This window comes from Wyeomyia smithii, chromosome 1 (assembly GCF_029784165.1).
Source record: "Wyeomyia smithii strain HCP4-BCI-WySm-NY-G18 chromosome 1, ASM2978416v1, whole genome shotgun sequence".
NCBI lineage: Eukaryota > Metazoa > Arthropoda > Insecta > Diptera > Culicidae > Wyeomyia > Wyeomyia smithii.
In genome coordinates this window covers 14,494,700-14,514,005 of record NC_073694.1, presented here as the reverse complement: position 1 = coordinate 14,514,005, position 19,306 = coordinate 14,494,700, and the positions used below count along the sequence as shown (strand labels likewise).

At 39.0% G+C, this 19,306-nt stretch overlaps 1 protein-coding gene across 1 annotated transcript in view; it reads right to left on the bottom strand.

The window, feature by feature from the left end:
* The window catches only part of LOC129720598 (apolipoprotein D), a 45,371-nt gene extending 38,718 nt beyond the window's left edge, over positions 1 to 6,653 (bottom strand). The window contains exon 1 of the mRNA XM_055672096.1: positions 6,455 to 6,653. The gene's annotated coding sequence lies outside the window, so the exon portion shown is untranslated. The remainder of the gene's footprint in view (positions 1 to 6,454) is intronic.
* Positions 6,654 to 19,306: the final 12,653 nt, after the last annotated feature.

Here is a 19,306-nt window from a genome sequence, read left to right as displayed (position 1 = left end):
TAAAATAAAAGAAATAAATCATCGTTTAAGTTTCCTTTAATGGGCCACCGTTTCCTTATTTGGACCACAACAAATTCCTAAGTTGGGCCAGGTCTAAATAATACATTTCTTTAACCGTAGCCGCCGCTTATGAAACTAACTCAGGCTTACGCACTGAGATTTCTGGATCTGGATCAACTGTAGACTGCACCCGTTCTTTCGTAATAGAAAATCCTTTACGTGCCATCCGAGTTATCCAGCCAACAATTGAATCCTCTTCCGCGGCAGTCAATGCAGTTTGTTTACTTTTTCATGGTTTTCTTGACCACTTGCTGCTTGCACGGAACATAACGGTGGATCGTGAAACATTGGAGCGCTTGCAAGCTTCTCTAGTCGAAACACCACTTTTTATTGCTTGAAGACACTCAGTAACAGCTGCTTCAGTATATTTTTTACCAATTTCCGGCGTTTTTTCCATTTTAGCAGCAATTTTATACAATAACACGATCATAACAAATTTATGGTAACTATGATTCGCGGCGTTATTTCGATGATAGCTCTTGTTCGAAATGAAGCATACCGGAATAAGGAAAATAGTATTATTTCCACCCTCAATTGGGCCACAATTTTTTTCAATATTTTAAGTGTTTTTCTAGTAAAATTTATTGCTTATCTTTTAAAGACACAATTATCCTACCCGTTCATCGAAAATCTGATTATTTTCGCTCAGAAAGTGTGATGTCAGTACAGGTTTTGGTAAAGCCAGTTCCTATGAAAACGTTAACGAACCATGGCAAAAAAGACATTAAAAGACATTTTTTGCAGCTTTAATGAAGAATATTATAGTAAACGTCTGTTGCAACATTTCTAATGAAAAACATTATTGAAGTTGTCAAAGCACATACAGGTCGGACTCGATTATCCGGAACATCAAAAAAAGTTTCATTCCGGATAATCGAGTTTTCCGGATAATCGAATCACACAAAAAATACCAAAATTTTGCGATTGACGAACATAAAATAAATATTTCTTTTCTTTATTTTACTTGTATGATGCAGTGGCGTAACCAGAAGTCATTTCTGAGGCGAAAAGAGAAGAAATCTTGAGAGGCAAATAAAATAAATTGGACATTGAATATTTTCACTTAATTCGAACATGCCCCAAACATGCCGGAAGTGACTTAAATGGTAACAAATATGCCAGAAGGGATGGTAAAGGCAAAATTTCGGAATAAAAATTGAAAACGGACACCAAAAAAATAAAATTCCGGATAATCGAGTTTCCGGATAATCGAGTCTCCGGATAATCGAGTCCGACCTGTATCAAAATAAGTATATTTATAACGTGTCATTTGGTGTAAGAAATTCAGGTGGTCCACTAAAGGAAGTGGTCTATATTAAGCAGACCTACCCTACTCGAAGCGATCGTTAGAGGATATGGAGCGGTTGAATATCGATGTGATACCCCAGTCGGCGAATCCGACCAACGTCCCCTAGCTTCTCATCGAGAATCTCTGGGCAAACCTGAAGCGTAAGACAATTTCAGAATCGTGAATTCCAAATCCTAGAACAAACGTCCAAAACACAGGATGTTAGATTTTGAATTTTCAAATTCTGGGTCTCAAATCCACAGTTCCTAATTCCGTATCCCTCATTAATCAGAAATCATATGTTCTACATCCAGAATCACAAAGTCTAATTTTCAAGCTTAAAAGCCAAAACCAAAACCCTGATCCAAAATTGTGAATGCACATTTCTAAGGCCTGCGCCCTTAAATCTAAATTTCGATTCCTGAGTCTTGAATCATAAATCCGAAACTGAAAAAAACTATGTTCCAAATCCATGGGTTGTTATTCAGAAACTATATTTTAAAAATTCAGTTGGTCAACAATCACTTGCTATGCATTGTTTACAACAATAAAACCTTCAGGAGTGCGTCTTGAACTGTCCTACAGATCAGACGTTTTCGGTTGCTTGTGGACTGGTCTTTGACTGCCTATAGCTTCAAAGTTTGTGTTTTGTCAGTGTGTTTTTTAAAGACTACCTGAAAGTTATTTCCCATCAGTCTTTCTCAAGACTACCTACTTTTGAATTTAACATTTGTTTTAACTTTTTTCGTATCACCTGAAATGGCTGGACGGAAAAAGAAACCTCGCATCGCTGCGGGGAGGAAAAGAGAGGCATCTCTTTCTGACACATCGAGTGTCTGTAGTGACAATCCTTTTGATATTTTGCTTGAACATGAAGCAGGTGAAATGGAAGCTGCCAATAATGAAACTATACAAAATATAAAATCTTTAAAAAAGGAGAAAGTTCCACCTATTGTGGTAACTATTTCTTCTGAATTTAATATATTCAAAAAGGAACTTTCAACGTTTGTTTCTGACGTTAAAGTTACCTATCAAATTGGCCGTAGAGGTGAATGTCGCTTATTAGCCGACTCAGTAAAGGGTCGTGATCGTCTTGTTCAGTATTTAACTGACAAGATGTACAATTTTTTTACATATGATACCAAGAACGCCAAGCCGTTCAAGGTTGTCTTGAAAGGTCTCACCAACGTTCAAACCGTTGATGAGATCAAACTTACTTTAACAGAATTACTTGGCATAGCCCCTACCCAAGTAATTCTAATGAAACAAAAATCACGAGGCGAAAACAGTCAGAGAACTGGAATTTCCCTTGTTAATTATTCAATTCATTTTAACCGCAATGAGGTTAGCAACTTAAAATTTTTTGAAAAACCACATGCTTTGTATAATGTGCGTGTAAAGTGGGAAATTTATAGGAAGTATGGCGGAGGTGAAAAGCATATCACCCAATGCCGTACTTGCCAACGTTATGGCCATGGTTCCAAATTCTGTAACATGGACCAAAAATGTCTTAATTGTGGAGACTCTTCTCACAAAAAGGACACATGTCCTGTGGAAGAGAGTAAAAATTTTCGCTGTGCGAATTGTAACGGCAACCATATGTCAAATTTTTATCAATGCCCAGTCCGTTTAGCAATTGTTAAGGCAAGGCAAGGTAAACAAAATTCAATTTCTCAATTAAAACCAACTTCAAAACAAAATTCTCCAAGCGTACCAGTGACGCATAGTTTACCTACTCCTTTGCATACCCGTTTAACTTATGCACAGGTTACAGGTAGTTCGAACATTATACCGCCTAGTGTTGGTAGTTCGAAAATGACCGTTAATATGGGTAAGCAAAACACGCTAGAAAATAATTGTACACCTATTACTCCAGCTAATATTGCTGCCGAAAATATTTTTTCTAATGTCAACTGCCTGGGGCCTATTACGGCAGGTAGACTTTCTTTTTTGCAACAGGCAATGTTCGATCTTATGAACGCCATGTTGCAGGCAAAATCAATGTTTGAAGCCATTCAAATAGGCACAAATTTTACTATTAAAATTGTTTCTAATTTAAAATTTTGCAATGATTTTAAATAAAACAATTAAAATATTGAATTGGAATGCTCGCTCATTGAAGGCCAATGAGAATTAGCTTTTTAATTTTTTAACAGTAAATAATGTGCATATTGCAATTATTACTGAAACATTTTTGAAACCTAACATAAAATTAAAATATGATCCCAATTACGTGGTTCATAGATATGATAGGATTCAAGGTTCCGGCGGTGGAGTTGCAATTGTTATTCATCGCCGAATCAAACATCGTGCTCTTCCCCATCTTGAGGCGAAAGTTATTGAAACTTTGGGAACTGAAGTTCAAACTGAACTTGGGATCTTATTTATTGCCGCAGCATATTTACCATTTCAATGCACACGCGAGCACAAACATTATTTTAAAGGTGATTTACAAAAACTCACCAGAAATCGTTCGAAATTTTTTATAATCGGCGATTTTAACGCTAAACATCGTTCATGGAATAATTCTCAAAGTAATTCCAATGGCAAAATTTTATTCAATGATTGTTCTTCAGGATACTATTCTATTTTGTCTCCGAATAGTCCTACATGCTTTTCTTCTGTAAGAAACCCTTCAACAATTGATTTGGTGCTGACAGATCAAAGTCATGTATGTAGTGATTTGATCACACATGCTGACTTTGATTCTGACCATCTTCCAATAACTTTTTCTTTATCACATGAATCAGTTTTAAACCCTATGAGCTCTGTTTTTAATTATAACAAAGCTAATTGGGAAAGATACAAGAATTATATTGAGAGAAATTTCAATAATGAGCTTGATTTGCAAAACGAAGTGAATATTGATTCCGCTTTGGAAGCATTAAAATGTGCAATTGTTGATGCCAGGAATTATTCTGTTCCAAAGGCTCAAGTGAAATTTGATTCACCAATAATTGACGAAAATCTTCAACTTCTAATTCGTTTGAAAAATGTCCGCAGACGTCAATATCAACGTTCTCGTGACCCTGTTTTTAAAACTATTTATAAAGATTTACAGAAAGAGATTAAACATAGATTTACTCTTCTGAGAAATCGAAATTTTGAGACTAAAGTTGAAAAATTGAAACCATATTCAAAACCATTTTGGAAGCTGTCGAAGATTCTTAAGAAACCTTCAAAGCCTATTCCAGTTTTAAAAGATGGTGAACGTTTTCTTGTATCCAATGAACAAAAGGCTCAAAGACTTGCTCAGCAGTTTGAGAGTGTTCATAACTCAAATTTGAATTTTGTGAGTCCAATTGAAAATGAAGTCACACGTCAATTTGATTTAATTTCTTCCCAGAATTTTTTACCTGCAGAAATAATTGAAACTAACTTGAATGAGATTAAATCAATTATTAAAAATTTCAAAAATATGAAAGCACCTGGTGACGATGGAATCTTTAATATACTAATCAAACATCTCCCTGAGAGCACAATGGAATTTTTAGTGAAAATTTTCAATTGCTGCCTCAAAATTGCATATTTTCCCAAATTATGGAAAAATGCAAAAATTACTCCCATTTTAAAACCGGATAAGAACCCAGCTGAAGTTTCAAGTTATCGACCAATCAGTTTGCTTTCTTCAATAAGTAAACTGTTTGAGAGAATTATTCTTAACAGAATGATGTCACACATCAACGAAAATTCAATTTTTGCAAATGAACAGTTTGGATTTCGCCATGGGCATTCCACAACTCATCAATTGCTCAGAGTTACTAATATGATACGAGCTAACAAATCTGAAGGTTATTCCACTGGAGCTGCTCTTTTAGACATAGAAAAAGCATTCGACAGTGTTTGGCATAAAGGTTTGATTGCGAAATTGCAAACTTTTAATTTTCCAATTTTCCTAATCAAAATTTTAAAAAATCATCTAACTGATCGAACTCTGCAGGTTGTCTATCAGAATTCAAAATCTGATAGATTTCCTGTCAGAGCAGGTGTACCTCAAGGTTCAGTCTTGGGTCCAGTCCTGTACAACATATTCACTTCAGATCTTCCTGATTTGCCTCCAGGATGCACGAAGTCATTGTTCTGCGATGACACAAGCATTTCCGTAAAAGGAAAAAGTCTTCGTGTCATATGCAGTCGATTGCAGAAAAGTTTAGATATTTTTTCTTCCTACTTGCAAAAGTGGAAAATCTCTCCCAATGCTTCTAAAACTCAAATGATAATTTTTCCGCGTAAGCCTAGGGCTTCTTTCCTCAAGCCAAACAATAATCACATTGTCAAGATGAATGGGGTTATTTTAAGTTGGTCCGACAAGGTTAAGTACTTGGGACTAATTTATGATAAAAAACTTATTTTCAAAGAGCACATTGAGAGTATACAAGCCAAGTGCATCAAATATACGAGATGTTTATATCCTCTCATTAACAGGAATTCTAAACTTTGTTTAAAGAACAAACTTTTGATTTACAAACAAATTTTTAGACCAGCAATGCTTTATGCTGTACCGATCTGGTCAAGTTGCTGTTCAACAAGGAAGGAAACGCTCCAAAGGATTCAGAATAAAATTCTGAAAATGATTTTGAAGCGTTCTCCTTGGTTTGCTACACTCGAATTACATAGACTTACTGGTGTTGAACCATCAGAAGCTATGTCAAATAAAATTATTAACAATTTTCGACAAAAATCGTTGCAATCCTCAATTGCTACGATAAGCTCTCTTTATAGCCAATAAGTTAGCAATTAAGTTAGTTGTAAGTTTACTTCCCCTTTTCTGACAAGTAGGTTTAAATCCCTACGAATGATAAGTCCTAGTTGCGAAAGCAAACAAATCCTAACAATTAAAATTACAAATTTCTAACAGTGTTGAGAAATCACCATTTGTGATTGGACACACATACTCATTATTTACTAATATTTATCATAAATACTTAAGCTACTAACAAATCCCCCCTTAAAAAATAAAATAAAACCTTCAGTTAATGTCATTAAGCCCACAAAACTGCTAAAGTACTCCTCCCCTTATGAAGCGAAAGCAAAAAAAAATGAACCATGTTTAGTTAGAAGAAACCTAAGCGACACGGCATTAAAAAGGTAGATGATTTCACTTACCTTCACCTCCTTCAACCCGACCGTTCTTGTGGCACGATCAGCCAGAAATCTGTCTCTGCTCGGTACTTACCGATCGTGTCGAACCAATCATCATCCGGCCGGGTCATGTTTATGATGGAAGCCACATACAGTACCCGCCCGGACCGTCCGTCACCACTACTGCGTTACAACCGCTCTCTTTTCCCATCTCCAGTGCGAAGGTGCGAATGACTCGCAACAATGTTGTGGCCATAATTTTCTCCGCCTGATGAACGAGAAAGAAGAAAAAAATATAATAATACTTATGGCCAGGCTAGTTTTGCCGAGTAAATCAGTCGAAAATGAAACCTTCGGCCGGCTTTGGCGGGCGGGTACTTTTGAGCTGCGACGACGGTTTACGGCGGCCCCGTATGCCGATCGGCCACCCAATTTAGTAATGACTTGCTTCCCCCTTCTTGCAACAAACTACTGAGCACGGAGTTGGCTGGCTCCCACGACAAGAAGTGCGACAAAATAAGAAGAAAAAAAAACACCTCGTACCTACATATGTGATATGTGTGCTCCGCCGGTTGGTCCTCTTCACGGTGGTCTTGGCGGGAAGGGTCTGGTCGGGTATGATTAGCAACTTTGTTGCCCACCTCGCACAGACCGAAGCTGAAAGGTGTAATTAATTGAGCGACCGATAAGGTTCGCAGCGATTTCTCAAAAAATCCTTTTTTAAAAGGTTTTTTTACATTCGTTCCCTGTATATGTACCTACCTAGGTTTGAAATCAGATATTTGCTTATCAAACCTGTAATTCCCAAACTGGTGCGTATAGCCGGCTCTGAGGTCGTGCACTGCATTCGACCGACTCTAAGGTGCTATCAGTTCCATTTGGCCACGGACTGGGTGCGGACCTCTTAACCTATTTATTATGAACCCTACCGAAGCGCTTTCGCCAGCGGCGATGTCAACTCAGGGCACCTAAGCCAAGGTGCAACGAGTAAAATGGCATTCCCTACCGAGCACTGGTCGGTATGAGCACACATCTTGTGTGTCGCTGGTGCATGTCGAGATGAACCAAAAGTCCAAAAGGTTCCCTATTTGCCGACACACTGTTTAAACACGTGATATCGGAAATGTTGTCAACTTAACTCTGGGCTAGTGGCTCGGCTCTCTCAAGAAGCGTATGGAATTTTTACTTTCGGTCACGTTTTGGTGAGCTTACGGCAGCCTCTGGCTAAGTGTGTGAATTGGTCAATGAAAGGGAAAAGTTGCTCGAGTGGTGATATTCAGTTGGGAGATTCTGCTCAAGGGTTTTTCCAGCCAGCAAATTTTGTGAGGTTGCATATTTTTCTTAAATTTTGAGAGTGTAGTACAACACCGTCTGACTCCGAGCGGGTGGCTGTCTCGGCAGCCATCGGATGTGTGGTGAAGTCATAAAAACTTGGGAAGGAAGGAAGGTAAGGGAAGACCCATAAAATACGTAACGCTTCTGAAGGAAGCAGGGGGAGGGTTATCTGATAAAGCTTTGAAACCCATGCGAACAATCTTGAGGATCTATACAACAGGAGGAAGTGTCGAAAATAGTTATTATTGCGCTACGTTAGCGGTTTTCAACCTTTTTTGTCCGTATAACCGATATTTTCCAAATCAGTTGTACCCCTGGCTTGGTTTGTTCTTGCAGCGTGGGAGAGAGTAGTGGTAGATCATGTTATGTTATGATCTAGTTCAGGTTTCAAATAAAACTACGGTTTGTTTGATTGGTACAGTCATGTTACAAGAGCAATATTGTAAATCAAATGACGAATTATAAAGAAAAATTGGTTTGTCCGCCATTACAGATTTGATTTCGGGTACCCCCTGGAGGCTATCGCGTACCCCAGGTTGAGAACCGCTGCGCTACTTGATTAATAAAAAAACTTAAAAAATACATAAAGCAAAGCAAAGCCTTGGTGCTACATTCCGATTCGGAACTTGACCTTCTGTTTTACTATACACAGACTTCGCAGCCAACTGTTGAGTGTACAGGACAATTGCGGGGCTAGCGCTACGATCCAACTGACACTAACAGTCTCTCCCGAGCCGAGACTCGAACCTACGACAACTGGCTTGTTGGGCCAGCATCGTACCTCGAGACCAGCTGGGGAATACATGAACAATTTTAAATTTTTGTAAAAAAAAAACTTGAAAAAGATGTTTAAAAAATTTAAAAAATATAGGAATAAATAAAAATAAATAAAAAAAATTGAAAATAAATAAAATATTAAAAAATTAAAGAATCAGGGTAACCGACGGCTTTGTCAGATGGTTACGGGTAACAACTAAAAATTCTGGATTTTTTTTTCTACTGCTGTCAAAAAAGGTGGATGAACTTGAAGAAAAATTGATTTATTTCTCATGAAGATACATTCATTATGAACTAACAAAAAATATTGAACATTTGAGAAATGTCCGTTGCCGGCCTTCTGACGAAGTTTTCTTATGATACCGGAACAAAAGTGTTGTACGTCGGCTACATCGACGAATACATCTCTCAATTCTACCAATCACGTCAGCGGTTCTCACTCTTTTTTTTGTCTGCATACCCATTGGCGATATTTTTCGAATCAGTTGTACCCCTGGCTTGGGTTGTTCTTGCAGCTTTGGAAGAGAGAGTAGTGATTTGCAGTTCGTTAATCTTCAGTTATTTTTTCACCAAAAAAACTCAAAATCTCAAAGAAATCTACAATTAGATGACACTGAGGTAAATTCGTTGGGCTGCTTTTTGGGGTACAAATGGAGTCGATCGGTTGTTCAAAATAGTGATGGGCGATCCGCTCATGAACTGTTAAAAGAACTAGTTCAGTCAGATGAGTGAGTGAGCTATCGCTCAGTTTGCACAGACGACGATTCATCGATTCACCTACTCACACAACTCACCGCACCTACCGAACGAATATGAGCTATTACAGCTATGTGTTCTGAAACGAACCGGAAAAGAAAAAGGAAAAACACCCTAATATTACACCTCTTTATCCCACAATGCATTATCATTTTTCTTTCTCGCCCACTAGTTCGTTCCATTCACTGACTAGTGATGGGAAACTTATCGATACTTATCGATAATATCGATAAATGCTGGACATCGATATTATCGTTCATTTTTTGACGTTAACGATAATTATCGATATTATAAGGGTGAGCACAAGTCAGTGCGGCTGGTTACTGGAGGAGACCCAAAAGAAGAAGACCTCACCTACCCTACCCCAGGAGTTGCTTCTGCCGCTAGGTATTTGTTGGGTGCTGCTATTCGACAAGATTTATTGTCGATGCAGCACTACTCTGCAATTCGCTGGTGAGTCCAGCGACGCGAAGATTTCTAGCGATGTCATTTTGTATGATTATTTCTCGCTGTACTGTGCGCATGCAGTTTTATTGTTCTTTTATTAAATTGACATAGTTTTGCGACTAGAAAACAATCAAAACCATGGGCGCAACTAAGGAAAATTTCTAGGGGGGGCTAGTTTTCATGTATGTCACCTAAAAAAGAGAAAAAAGAGTTTGAATATGCTCATTTAATAACGCTTAAAATAGTATCGTAAAAGCAGAAAAAAATCACTTCGGGTTAGAATCTCCGAAGATGTACTGGATATCTTGAACACATCGTCAACGCCAAGCTCTTTCAGCAACAATGATTCGATATTGAGGAGAGCTAGATTTGGTAAACGGCTGGGCAGTGCTTTTTAACAGTTCACCCTAGTTAGAAGAAAATAGACCCCAGTGTGGTTCAAGGCATATTGCCCTATTCTTCCTCCACGTGGTACCAACTGGGATACGAGCAACCAAGGAAAAACCGGTAAACCGGTGGGGTAGTTGTTCTCCTAGAGACCCAAGCAACAATTGAAACATAATAAAAAAATAAATTGTGATCATTTGTTGCACTAATGAAATTCCGAGGTTTTAAGAAACATTTTTTGTTACAAGATGCAATTGTAAAGAAACAAGCAACAACTAAAGTTGCATCGCTGCTTCAAAAATCTTCACACCAACAACGTAATTCGCGAGGATAGATTTGTTGTTGAAACGTATAAACGGCATTTGAAAACCTAACCTTCACTGAATAGATCTAGTGGGTGGAGCATATAGGTTGCCAACGTGAAGCTTGCGAGATACAAAAAACAAACACACAAAAATACTTCTTAAAGTTGCTGTCATGTTCAGAAGCCATGTAACAGCAACTTTTGCTCGATCGTTTGCCTTATATTTGTTTTTGAGATGAGTTTATTCACTGCGTTGTAACTTTTGGGTGCTTGGACTAGAAGTCGTCCAAGAAGTGTGGGTCTCTAAACGAAATATGATAAATTGCTTTGAATTTCATTATCACGCTAAGGTACTGATGAATTGAAGCAAAATTAAAAACTGTTAATGACCATTGCATTGGCATGATAAGGGAAGCAATATTTAAAACTGAGCCATGAACTTGCAATGCAGCATTTACCATGTTGTTATCGAATTCCATGCATAAGTTCATACAAATTGCGGTTTCATTCTTGAAACTTGTGTTGAAACAACGAAAATTTTGCAATTGGCTCCATCTCCTGCGCTTTTTTTGTCATTGTATATGAAGCTGAGATGTAACTGCAACTTAATTTCGCATAAGAATTTGTTGCTGTGATGCACAAAGTTCATTATCGAAACAAATTTTGCTACTTGGGGAGCAGCTTGTCTGCGCGTCTACCCCACAGGCTAGGGGCGGCTCAAACAGCGACTGATCCGGACCGGATGGTTGAACTATGAAATGCGGTGTCTCGCCAGCTACATCCATGGCGGCAGCTCCGTCGCGAGACTAGGTATCGCAGCCCTAGTGAGGCAGCATACTAAAATAAACATACTACGGAGTATCAAGAATTAAAAACGAAGCGGAACAATCGGCAATGACCCAGCCGACGAAATAAGGACGACGATTAGAAGCTCAGTACATGTAACAGTAGATCGCTTAACGACCCGGATGTCGACCGAATTCTGCTGGATCAGCTAGAACCCCGCCACTTCGACATCGTCGCGCTCCAGAAGCTTTGCCTGAAAGGAGAGAAGGTACAGTGGATTTGACGCCGCAAGGCACAGTACCACCAAAGCGGCAGACAATCAGCGACAGGTTGTGTTTGTTGAGAATTAAGAGCCGGTTCCACAACTACACTATTCCCGATGTGCACTGCCCTCACGAAGGAAGACCTGATGCAGGGAAAGAAGCGTTCTACGCACAGCTGGAGAAACTCTACGATAGCTGCTCGCGTAGAGATATCAAGATCGTCGTTGGGGACATGAACGGAAGGATAGCCTTATATAAGCCGGTTATCGGCCCGCACAGCCAAAGTCACTTCTTTCCTCGACCAACGTACAGCAAAACAAATTGACCACGTTCTCAACGACGGCCCGTTCTTTTAAGACATTACAAACGTACGCACCAATCACGGTGATGATCGGACATGACCACTTCGATACGAAAAACTACAAAACCCTGATAACCGGTAGTCCCCTATGGAAGTCCTTTTGATATTTTCGAACAGAAGGTGCCTATCGGCGAACAGAAGGTGACTATCTACGGAGGAGCACAAGCGGACGACGGATAATGGCTACAGCGCATGAACCATGAGTTACAATCGCTGCTTGGAGAGAACCCCATTGCACACCTGGCGAAAGACAATAGGTTGCGGTGGGCCGGTCACATCCTAAGAATGCCGGACGACAACCATGTGAAATCACTTCTTTTCAGCAACCCTACCGGCACAAGAAATTAAGGGGCGCAGCGTGCATGATGGCTCGACCAGATCGAAAGAGACTTGCGAGTGATGAGACGTCTGGGGAACTGGTGAAACACAGCCCAAAACCGAGTAAACTGGCGACTTCTTGATACAGCACGAGTTACTACAGCTCTCGTCTGACTGGTAAAGTGAGTAAGAGAGCAAGGGTTGAGAATCGATCCTGGGTGCAGAACTAGTTCTTAGCCAATGAATGACGACATCTCAATTTGTGTTGATTTAGATGCTCTGATAAGTAGTATGGAATGTATATATATATTGAATACAATCATTCTCTAGGAAATTCTAGGGGGGGCCCCCCTAGCCCCCCCGTAGTTGCGCCCATGATCAAAACTATTAGAAAATATTACAGTCGCATATTTCGAGACATTTTATGTTGAATCAAAGACTACATTATATTAAAATACTACAAAATTCGTTGGAAAATCCTTGTCAGGCGAGCGACTCGTCGCTTCCGATTATTCTCTGCATGCACAATAGCATCGTTGGGAGTGGTGTAAAGGTTCTCCCCGGGTGTCACTGAGTTTCTGAGAAATAATGGTAACTAATAAGGTATTTATAGTTTATAGTTTCCTAAGAACAGATGAATTCGACAACTTAGTACTGGAGAACTTTAAAAAAATATCCAAACTTTCTGCATCATCTCATAAAAAGCAATGATACGAAATTGTAATAAAATGCACTTTCTTTGGCTTGCCAACTTTTATAATATGATGGACAAGCATAGCGTCAGTCTATTGGTAATTCTCTGGTAATTGTTTAGTTTAACTTGGAACTGTTTAAGTTCAAAGTAGTAAGTGTGATTTATACAGGGGGTAGACAAAATAATTGGGATAAATAAAATTCTCTCGAATTTCAAATGGCCAGAACTTTACGAAAAATGAATCAATTTTGATAACCGGTTTCATTTCACTGGAAAACAGTATTATATTAGTATTACTTGGGAACTTGATGTGACCAACCTACACCGAAAATGTTTCGGATTTCAAGAATGTGTGTCAAAGTGTACATTTTTGCAACGCATAGCACGTTTTAGGTAACTAAATTGTCTATCTAAAATACTTCATTTAAAAAAATCTAAGATCACCGATATTTTCTAAAATCATTTTTTGTTTTTAAAATTATATTTTTTTCAGAGTAGGATCTTAAACTCATATTTTTATATTTTTGAAGGAAAGTTCAGATAATTTTTACTAAGATATATTGATTCATAAGAAAAAGGTTCAAACACAGTTAGGTTTCCTTACGCGAGGGATACATGCCTCGTGAAAAAACCATGTTAATTCAGAAATCCGATTCATTTTTCGGGAACTTTTGGCCATTTAAAAATTGGCAGAATTTTGCCTGCTTCAATTATTTTCCTTATTATACAACCTTCAAAATATACTTCGGCTTGAAACTATTCCGTAGAAAGCACTCCCGGCGTAAAACCCGAAGACTTTCCTAAACAAACTGTTTAACTCGTCCGGTTGTTTGAATTTTCATTCGCAGTATCGTGAGATTTGTCATTCAACGCCTTAACACAATGGATACGTTGCGGCTGCGTTTGCGGCAATTTGACAGTTAGCCCATACATTTACTGTCAAATTGACGTCAACGCAACACAAACGTATCCATTCTGTTTGGGCAATCACTGTCTCTGTTTTTAACAAATTTATATAGCAAAATTGCATTTGTCGAATAACGTTTTCGGTAAAAAAAAATGGACAAAAATTGCCGATTTTTCATGGGTTTACCTTAAATCGCACTGACGAAACTACTCATGCATCATCAATCATAGTAACCCATGAGTTAGCAAAACAAATTTGATAGCTCTATCAGTCAAACTCTAACTGTGATGGCGAAAAAAGTGAAGCTACTCCGTTCAGGAGTGTGTTCAAAGAACGGTACCCCGCCGCGTCAAAAACGGACATCGTGCGGCACTTTGTGGACGCCGGATATGCCGGTTCTGGCATCTACAACATCTTGACATTATTGGACAACGATCAGAGCATCGAAAGAAAGCCCGGTTCCGGGCGGCAAACGACCCTGAGCGACAAGAAGCTTCAAAGGATGCTGAAGAGGAAGACCGAAAAAAAAGTGGCTAAATCGCTGCGTACACTTGGCCGAGAGGTTGGTGCATGCTCTAAAACAGTAAAAAAGTATCTGGAGAACATGGACATACATGCAGGAAGCGGCATTCCCGTCCACTGGTCTCGGAGCTGCAGGCAATGACGCAGCGACAGCGGTTGAATAAGATGGTTTAGTCGATTTTCCTGGCGAATCGCGATGTGACAGTGGTGATGGACGACTGGACCTATCTCACCATGGATGGCAACGACTAGCAGGGCTCTTCGTATTTCACCTCCCCCACGAAATAAGTGAGCACCGAGGTAAAGTTTATTCCACAGACCAAGTTCCCCAAGAAGGTGCGGCTGTGGCTGACAATCAGCGAGAAAGGGATGTCAAAGTTGCTCTTCTTTCGCTCCGGGCTGGCCGTGAACGGGGAAATTTATAGTACGAAGTGCCTGACAGAAGTTGCGTCGTTCATCAAGAACTACCATAAGCGCGAAGACACGGTGGTCTGGCCAGATTTGACGTCGGCCAACTACTCGAAGCGATCGTTGGAGGAGATGGAGCGGCGGAATATCGATGTGGTTCCGAAGTCGGCGGATCCGCCCAATGTCCCCCACCTGCTTCCCATCGAGAATTTCTGGGCAAACTTGAAGCGCAAGATCTGTTCCAACAATTTTGTCGCGAAAACGGAGGAAGAATTAATAAAAAAACGAAGAAAGAGCTTAAAAACATGGCTACACGCATATTTTCGTCCGCCATGGCGAATGTTGCGGTTAACTGCCGGAAGGCCGGACGCAAGGACGTAATATTTTTTGCGAGGAAGCTAACATGATAAACTTCCATGGGAAATTTATCCAACTCAATTATCTGTCATAGTTTTTTTCATCACCATCTAAAATAGTTTATTTTTTTCATCACCATCTGAAAATTCTTTTTTTACCGCAAACGTTAGCTGTCAAATTATCGATACTTATCGATAATATCGATTAAAGCCCCGGAATTATCGATGGTTACCGATGTCCGTTTTGGGCGATATTTCCCATCACTATCACTGACCGACATGCTTACATTGAAAAAAAAAACCAAGGGAATGGTATGGTAGCCTTCAAGCGTTACGAACATCTATTTCTGTACCGTTTGTCACAAAACTACTTTTTCTGCTGTCACAGTTTGCTTTACTTTGCTTTGGGACACAATTAATGTACTAAATATCACTTAGAATATCACATACCATGTGAAAACCTTAAGAAATTGCTCAAAACTGTCTGATCTGCTATTATTAATTGCAGTCAATATTTAGCCGGTTTGCCCGAATCTACATGAGATATCAAATGTATGGTAGCTGACAGCGATGCCATTCCCGTGAAAAAAACAGCCTGCTCACACTAACATGACGTTCCGTTGACGACTCTGCTGATATTTGTCTGATTTTTGCTTGCGAAAAAGAAGGAAGGAATATGTTTGCTTTTGTTCTCACACATGATTTGATAGAATATTACATATGAGAATTCGCGTAGGTGCGAACAGCATTGAAAATCTCTTTTACCTGTACAGCGCCAATTAAACGGATTCAACCGTCAGAAAGTTTGCAAAGCATAATATCGATAATGTCTCTCTCTTCCAACACTGGAAGGTTGCCAAACATGTTATTTGCAAGTATATTAACTCTATTTTGTATACATTCGCTAGTGACACATTTTTGAGCAAAAAAAAATTAGTGGAAAATTCGAAAGTTTCCTAAACTTGCTAAACTTTCCAAGAGTGAATTTTGACCGCATGCGCTGATTGATATTTATCTATCGATTCTTAGTATTTGCATATATAATCATTTCATACAGTAAGCATAACTCTTTCTTATACCTGCTCTGAATTTAATAATTGCTTGATAATTGCTTCTAGATTAAAATGCTGCTTGGAAGAGTATCCAGTGATATTTGGTATCATTTCACTAAAGAAAAAGGAAAAGGTATTTGTCGTTATTGTAACGCATCTATTTCAATGTCATCCGGCTCCACATCGAATTTAAAGCGACATTTACAAGGAAAACACCCGTTGATTCCTTTGAATAGACAGGAAAGTAAGGAGAAAGGAAAAGATGCTGTTGTAAGTAAGGAGAAAGGAAAAGACGCTGTTGTTGACATAAGTACGACTGAAAATAATTAAAGCGGAGAACCATCTCAAAAATCTGCAGAGCAACGATCGCTTCCAGTTTCGATCTCGTCTGGGAAACCACAGTCTTCCATGACACAGTTCATTGTAAAACGATTGCCGGTTCAGAAAAGCAGAAGTATTGATACCCAACTATTAACAATGATATGCAGAGAATATCATCCGTTATCCATAGTAGAGGATAAGGAGTTCGTCAAATTCGTCGAACTTCTAAATCCATCGTATAAATTGCCAAGTCGAAAGACATTATCAAATAGTTTGTTACCTGCCGTATATAATGAGCTATTGGAAAAGGTTAAACTTGACCTAATAGATCCTCCCGCTATATGTCTCACGTGCGATGGTTGGACAAGCCTAACAAACACAAGCTTTTATGCCCTGACTGCACATTTTATCAAAAATGGTAACCTAAAGTCGTATTTGTTAGAGTGTTCTGAGTTCACGGAAAGACACACAGGAGAAAATATCGCTGACTGGATTAGTGGAATTCTTCGTAAATTCAATATTGAATACAAAATTACGGCAACAGTAACGGATAACGCTTCCAATATGAAGGCAGCAGCTGCAAATTTAAAACTGAGACATTTGGGTTGTTTTGCTCATACGCTGAATTTAATTGTTCAAAGTGCAATAACAAATTCAATTGCGGAGGTAGTAGACAAGTGCAAGACCTCCGTTCAATTTTTCAAAAAGAGCAGTCATGCGTCTTCAAAATTACGAGAAATGCAAATAAAACTAGGACAAAAAGAATTAAAACTTAAGCAAGATGTTATTACGCGGTGGAATTCCACCTTCGATATGATGGAAAGGTTACTACTTAGTAAAGAAGCAGTCGTATCTACGCTAGCCCTGCTAGATGCTACCCGATGCACACTAAATGACTGGGAAACCATCAAAGAGAGTATTGAAGTTTTACAAACATTTAAGGACGTGACTATTGAAATATCATCTGAAAAAACCGTTTCTCTTTCAAAAACTACAGTTATATCACGTTTGCTAAGTAGACGCCTTCGAGAGTTAGAAGAGTCTCCAATTCCAAACGTCAAAAAACTTATTTTTGAGTTGCTCGAAGGGTTGAGTTCTCGTTTTCGAGGGCGCGAGTCCAACGAACTAATAGCTCAGGCAATGCTCTTAGATCCCAGATTTCGAAAGCAGGGATACGGAGATGGCCAAAAATTCCGTGCCGCATATCAATCGTTACTGCACAAGATACAACAGCTTCCAAAATCATCAAATGAAGAGTCCCAAGTTAATCTAGTCGCTCAGCAAATAGTGAGTCCCTCTTCTTTTTGGCAGCAGTTCGACGAGTCTGTATTTAAGCTACAAGGAAAAACGGATTCAACGGCAGGCAGTATCGTTGAGCTTGATAAATACTTATCAGAACCATTCATCCATCGAACTAGTGATCCACTAGCCTGGTGGGAAACGAGGAAGCATATATTCGAAACTGTACCAGATAATGCTCAGAAGGTTGTGTATCAGCCACATCAGTTCCGTGTGAAAGGATATTTTCGAAAGCAGGGCCGTTGGTCTGTGAGAGACGTTCAAGATTATCGAGCAAGCATGTTTCCGAGATCATGTTTGTAAATGCCAATACCCATTAAGAAATCCCGCAGCTATACATAAAGTGGCAGAAAAATGACCGGGGAAAACTAAATGTAATGAACTAAATGTACGATAATTGTTTTAACATGAATTTTGTATAAACATACCATTTTTTCTTTCAGATTTTCTCCTTAAGCTTCAAACTAAAACTATATTTCTCAAGAGAAAAGTGCAGTCCAGAAATCACTAAAGAAAATCACTTCGCAGAGAGTAGAAGATGAACATCTAGAAGAATTTTTGAAGGCGTAGATCTCATGAACAGCTTGCTACACAATTTGCGGAACGAAGACCACTCGTACAACAGCATTCTATTTTTTTCACAGGAAAGTGAATTTACGTTGTAAGTTAGCTCTAATACTTTGTTGTTGTTACTGTTTAATACTTTGTTACTGTTTATTACTTTGATACTGTGTATTACTTTGATACTGTTTATAACTTTGATACTGTTTATTACTTTGATACTGTTTATTACTTTGATACTGTTTATTGTTTTGTTACTGTTTATTACTTTGTTACAATGTTCTTCATATGATTGCTACGAGTAACTTTTATACCAGAAAATTAAAGTACACGCAAAAGTTGAAGTCTTGTACAATCATTGTGTCTTCCCGATTCGCACAAATGTTGCACAGAAATCGCACAATAAATGTGTGAAACGCATAACGCAACAGTTGTACTGCGAATACATTGACATAGAATGAAATCAGAATATGTATCATATACCGACACTTTATTTCTCACGTCGAGTGTATTGGTGACTAGACTAGACACACCACATACAATTTGCATGTTGCTCTTTCGCTTCTCTTTCGGTTCGGATTGCGACGCGCAAGGCGATATTTCGTTGCTTCACGAAATGAGCGAGACACCCGTGCTGTACATACTTGATACCATAGTGTTGTTAGTCTCACTCATACTGTCGGTGCGTGCTTGCTGCTATTCAGAGGAATGCATGAAGAAGAAAAAGTATCTCGAAAGCGTGTGTGCAAAAGACTTGAAAAGCGTAGCATATGTCTCGTCCTCAAGTAGAAAGGAGGAGAATGGTTTTGCTTCTCGCTCGCTTTGCAATGCTGCTTGATACCAGTTGAAACTATTAAGGTGTAGTAGTTTGGAGCTGCCAAATACATTGGAGAAACGCTAGAGCATTAATTGCGTTATGCCCAACACGCAACCATTGTACTGGTTCCGAATTACATCAACAATTGCACTAAAAACGCACAATTTTGTACTGGTTTCGCACAATCCAACTTTTGCGTGTACAT